The sequence below is a fragment of the Felis catus genome, chromosome A1, assembly GCF_018350175.1.
Source record: "Felis catus isolate Fca126 chromosome A1, F.catus_Fca126_mat1.0, whole genome shotgun sequence".
NCBI lineage: Eukaryota > Metazoa > Chordata > Mammalia > Carnivora > Felidae > Felis > Felis catus.
In genome coordinates, this window is record NC_058368.1 from 176,525,646 (window position 1) to 176,531,442 (window position 5,797).

General features: G+C 53.1%; 1 long non-coding RNA gene across 5 annotated transcripts; it reads left to right on the forward strand.

Annotated features, from left to right (window-relative positions):
• Positions 1-1,820: 1,820 nt before the first annotated feature.
• Positions 1,821-5,249, forward strand: LOC109492978. 5 transcript variants are annotated; one of them, XR_006584124.1, is made up of 3 exons: positions 1,821-1,963; positions 3,000-3,282; positions 3,483-5,249. It is a non-coding gene; the product is annotated as an uncharacterized LOC109492978 (long non-coding RNA). The 5 variants fall into 5 exon arrangements; XR_006584126.1 differs by having other exon boundaries at positions 3,022-3,282; XR_006584125.1 differs by lacking the exon at positions 1,821-1,963 and adding an exon at positions 2,195-2,854.
• Positions 5,250-5,797: the final 548 nt, after the last annotated feature.

Sequence of the window (5,797 nt, forward strand, 5' to 3'; positions counted from 1 at the left end):
TCGGCTATTTAGTTTCTTGGACAAAGATGGAGAAGCCCCAGTCTCTGGGTGAGGCACTCAGTCTAGAAGGGAAAACAGACAAGTAATCCCAGCACCATGGCACCGGAAGGGAAACAGGTCTCTTGTCTGTCCAAGACACTTTCCCTCCATTCCTGGCGTGAGAGGCGCCTTGTCCCCAGGGCAGAAACAGCCGTGGGAAGAGAAGGCTCTGTCTTCAGGACCTTAGTTTGCCTTGAAGGCCTCGTCCCTGGGGTGCCCCTAGTCCTGCCTTTTTGTTTGATATCGAGGACCTATCTTACTGTTCTATGGAGTCAAGAACATCTTGTTCTTATTGTTGACCTGCTTCTGCTGTACTCCTGAGAACAGCCAGCTGTGCTGGGCACCTTGGGTTCAGAAATGAACAAGGACAGTTTCTGTCCACCTCGACCTCCTGTGTCCTGCCTGTCTCCTGGCAAGACACAGAGTCCACAAGCAACCCAGAGGGATAAGGACTCAGAGGGGGACCCTGGTGGTGAAAGTGCCCTTGGGGTTCTTGTCAGAGAAGACACACCCTGTGCGATTCACAAACTTCTCGGACACATTCTGACATCAGTTTCTGGTGTACTTTTTGTTCCCGGGTGTATTTTTATTTTTAGAGAAGATATTCACTTGTTCATTCATAAACATTTATTGAATACCTATTATGTGCCAGGTCTTCAGAGGGACACAGATACAACTTTCCCTTGGTGCTTGAGTGTCTCTTGATCCAGCAAGAGAGAAGGACAAGTACATTACAGAGAACCCTGAGTATGTGCTGTGGTGGGAGACTGCTCAGGAGAGAGAATATTGCTATTCTACCTCACCTATAATTTTCTCATCTAGAATATATAAACACACACATATTTATCTTACATATTAGTCACATATATTGTTTTTATTGTGTTTTTTTAAAAATGTTTTTATTTATTTTTTGAGACAGAGAGAGACAGAGCATGAGCGGGGTAGGGGCAGAGAGAGAGGGAGACACAGAATCCCAAGCAGGCTCCAGGTCCTGAGCTGTCAGCACAGAGCCCGACGCGGGGTTCGAACTCATTGACTGTGAGATCATGACCTGAGCTGAAGTCGGACGCTTAACCGACTGAGCCACCCAGGTGCCCGTGTTTCTATTGTTTTTTTTTCTTTTCAAGTTTTTATTTATTTTTGAGAGAGAGAGCACAGGGGAGGGACAGAGAGAGAATTCCTGCACTGATGGTGCAGAGCCCAATGCAAGGCTCAAACTCACAAACCCTGAGATCATGACCTGAGTCCAAACCAAGAGTCAGACGCTTTACCAACTGAGCCACCCAGGCACCCCTGGGTTTTTTTTTTTTTAAGTTTATGTATTTGGAGGGACAGAGAGAGGGCACAAGCGAGTAGGGGAGGGGCAGAGAGAGGGAGAGAGAATCCCAAGCAGGCTCTGCCCTGTCAGTACAGAGCACAACATGGGGCTTGAACCCACGAACCGTGAGATCATGACCTGAGACGAAATCAAGAGTCGGATGCTTAACCGACTGAGCCACCCAGGTGCCTCATCACTGGGTTTTTTTTCCCCTCATGATTTTAATGATAGTGCATTTTCAATGGGAAAATGTTAGAAAATATAGAAACAAGAAATGTATAAATAAAAGTTGCACACACTCCCACACCACCCAGAGACAGGAATTGTCTACTGGTTGCAGTCTTTTCTTCTAGTCTCCTCCTAGGCTGTAGATAATGTGATGCATATTCTCATTAAGACACAGAGAGTTTCACGGGATATTTAATTCTAATGATACTGGTAAGGGCACAGGTGTCTATACTTCCCTTCCCAGAAGAAGCATCTACACCTCCTTTCCCAGAGAAAGTCTTTGATTTTCTTCCTCTCCGGGTCACCAGCTCACCCCATCGTGGTTACTGACTCCAGGAGCCCGGGGCGTAACCGGCCCATGGCTGTGAGGGTTTCTAGGTAAGCCCAGGACTAGGGTTCTGAGGCTGTGCCCAAGGTCGGGGAATCAGCCTGGCTCCAGAGCCAGAGCCCTTGTTCACCCCAAGGTGGGGGTGGTGGAGGGCAGGTGAATTACTGGGGGGGGGGGGAGGGGAGTCGTTCGTGCCCCCTCCCCCAGCAAAGGTTCTAAATAAGGCCCTGGAATCTGCTGTGTCAAGAGACAGCTGAGAATCCATGTGGCCCAGGATCCTCTGCACCTGGCCCCAGACTGATTTGTGGGGGGTGGGGGTGCTGGAAAGCTAAGACCCGCTCTGCCACATTTTGCCACCCTCTAGCCTTTCTGAGAAAGAGACTTCTCAGAGAAAAGAACAGCGCGTGAAATACACGAGATGTTAAACCTGGCCCCGGGAAATGAAAGTCCTGGTTCTCTGTACTGAGAGGCGGTGGTCACTTTTCCGCCAAGCTAGGAAAGAAAGAACAGCTGTCATGAGAGGTTTGGTGCCGTGGGTGGTCTCCCAGAACCCTCCTGGTAGCCCTAGGAGGTGGCTGTCACTGACCCCTTCACAGCCAGGCAGAAACTGAGGCTGGCAGAGGCCGGGTGACTTTGTGGTCACACAGGGTTGGGGTGACTCTAAGACAGGCACTGTTCGCCCCTAAGCTCTCCTGCCCCAACCCCGGGGCCATCCAGGCCCTGTTTGTGGCTTCCTTCCCTCCAGGCACTGAGCATTCTGCAGGATTGAATTCCTCCTCTGTCCCCCACCTCCCCTGCCCCTCCTTCCTCCATCCCTGCACAGGCAGGAAACACGGGCCCCCAGCCCTGGCCTTCGCATATAAATATTTGTCTAGCAAATTAATAAACACAGAGGGGAGGCCTGCAGTAAAACCAGGCAGGAGCCGCGTCCTCTACCACAGGTATCTCTATCGTGCACAGCTGCGCAGCACGGTGTGAGCGTGGGAGGAGGGGGTTGATGGGGGGGGGGGGATAAGCGTCAGATGGCGGGGTGCAGGGGTTTGACACACAGACTCTGGAGCCAGGCTGTCTGGATCTGACCCCCAGCTTCTCCGCTGTGTGACCTCAGGCAAGTTACTGCGCCTCTCTGCGCCTGTCCCCTTCTCCGTGAAACGGTAGAGTGGAACATAGTCCGTGCAACAAGATATTAGGGAAGCCGAGTCGAGATTCCAGGATGAAGTCACTTTGTGACTTCCCTGCGCAAGGAAGAGACCGCTTACTTGCACCAGGAGGATCCTCAGAGGGGGCTAATGCCTGAACTGTTCTGGAATTCTCCTGCCTGAAGCCCACCAATGACTTCTCTGCTGTCCTCAGAACTAACCCAGAGCAGGTTTGTTTATTGTCTCCATGGCTCGCAAGGCTCCACGCGGTCTGGAACCCAGACTGACCTCTCAGTTTCACCCCCACACACTTGCTCTGCTCACAGCTTCCCCACCACGGCCTCACTCTCCCCTCCTGCCTCCCAGCAGCCCCTCGGCCCCAAGCCCCAGAGGGTTTTTTGACTCATTCTCTTTCTCTCATACCCCACAGCCTGTATCCTTAAACCAACCTCCTCTTCCGGGAGCCACCACCGCTCGCCCCTCAGGCCTGGCCAGTCCTCTCTGCAGCAGGTGCCTCCTACCTTGAATCCTTGCGTCTGCCTGCACTCTTGGCTCACAGGCAGCCAGGAAGATCCTTTGAAAACACAACTGCGATAATGTCACCTCGGTGCACTCAACAAGCCAGTGGCTTCCCATTGTAGTTGCGGGAAAACCCTAAATCGTTATAGCTCACCAAGCTCCAGACCTCAGGGTCCAGTTCCCCTCAACCTCCTCTCCTCCTGCCTGGTCACTCACCTGCTTTAACCACACAGGCCTCTTTGCTGTTCCCCTCGGAGCCCGTGTACCTGCCTTTTTCCTCCCCCCAAATGTCTTTCTCCAGACGCTTCTGTGGTGGATGCCTTCCCTTCCAGGTCTCTGCCCAAATACCACCTCCTTAGAGCTTCCCCGGACCCCCAGCTGCTGTGCCCTCAACTCTCTCTCACATGTACACCCTAATTCTCCTCTTCACCCCTTACCCACCTTAGTTTTTCTTCTAAGTGCTTACTTCCACCCGAAATTATTTTACTTGTAAAGTGTATAAATTAAAAATGTTACAATACTGTCCATCTCTCTAAAGCATAATCTCTAGAAGAGCATGAACAGTGAAGGAAAAGAAGAAAGGGTAAAGGAATTAGGGGCAGATCTGGCTGAGTGGAGGCAGGCAGGAAGGAGGCAGAGGTGAAACCTGGGCGCTAGGATCTCTGGGGGAATGGCGGGTCGAGCTCAGGGAGCCGGCACAAGGCCCTGTGGAATGAGGCTGAGGGTGACTTTCGGAACAAAGTATATGGAGCTGTAAATACCAGAAGGGGAGCCGTGGAACCCAGAAGCAGAATTCAGTATTGGCCCTAAAGCCTCTTCCATCTCTCTGGAAGGCAAGTTATAACTTCTGGAAAGGACGGTGAGGGTCGGATCCTATAGATCGTATTCCAGGCTTGGCCTGAGCTGCTCTCCTGACCATCCTCTGAGCCGGGAGGGTGTGGACTCAAGATTTGGGGCCAAGGAGGAACTCGCAGCGTCACGCCCTCTGGAATGCTGTGGCGGTGATTAACGCGCTCCAGATTTGCACAGTTCCCGTCAGAACATGAAACCAGAGGAAAAAAAACCCATGAGGCCCAGATTGATCAGCGCAGAACTTAGCAACAGCACACCAAGCTGTAGCCAGCCCACTTCTGCAGCGAGGGGCTTTCCGCCAGGCCTGGGGCTTGGGAACTCCGAGCGGGCTCTGCTGTCTCTGGCTGGTTTGCAGGGCCCAGAGGCCCACCCCGTGGGCCATTGCGGTGGTGGGTCTGCGACTTGTGCTGGAACCCCAGGGCATCCCAGAGATGGCCTACAATCCCTACGGGGAGCCTGAGAAAGGAAGGCTGGTGGGTGTCCCCACGCTTGGCCACCTTGGGAACCCTGGTTCACTCTGCTGGTTGATGGGCTCACCAGGCCCACACCTTTGCCAGGAGCTGACAAGAGCGTGGGGGGACTTCTGAGTTTCAGAAACATCCAGATCACCCCGGCATTTCACGGTGAGTCACAGCCTCCGGTCTTCACCATGACATCTGGACGGCAAGGAACTTGGCCGGCTCCCGACCCAGTTCCTCAGTGCCTCCTCCCTCCACCAGGCCAGCTGCACACTCCCTGGGCCAGCATGATCGTGTTATAAAATATCTCAAGCATATGGAGGTTCATAAAATCGTACTGGGGACAAGCACCCCTCACTCCTGTTTAACTCCGTGGTTTGCCTGATCTGCCTCGCTCTTTCTCTTTCTCTCTCTCTCTCATAAGAAATCAAATGTACAAAACCTGTGTGAGCATGGCCGTGGTAGGTAGCGCTGGTGGGGTATCCCCGGGCGTGTCTAGGGAGAGAGCAGACCCGCGGAGCTGGATTGCATCTATCGTGGGGTGCCTGGCAGATATCTGACAATGCATCTGGCACATAGTAGGTGCTCAGGAAGAAGTGGCTTTCCTGATATCGTTGCAACCCATCCACACGCAGCCTGTGAGTCAGGCGGTCTGCAAATGGGGAAAGAGATGCCAAGAGCAGGGCTCAGGGTCACTCGGCCAGGAAGGGGACCGGGACTATAAGTCTTGGGAGTAGAGAGAGGACAGCCACTGGTCTCCCAGTGCCCTCCCTTCCTGGGGGTGCAGGGAAGAGGGCCATGTCCAGGCTTGGGTCCCCCAAAGAGGTGCTGAAGGTAAGAGCCCACCGGAAAGTGACTTCATTTCCGTAACTCAGCCGTTTGGGGAATTCAAGGCAGGGCCAGGGGCTCCTCCAGG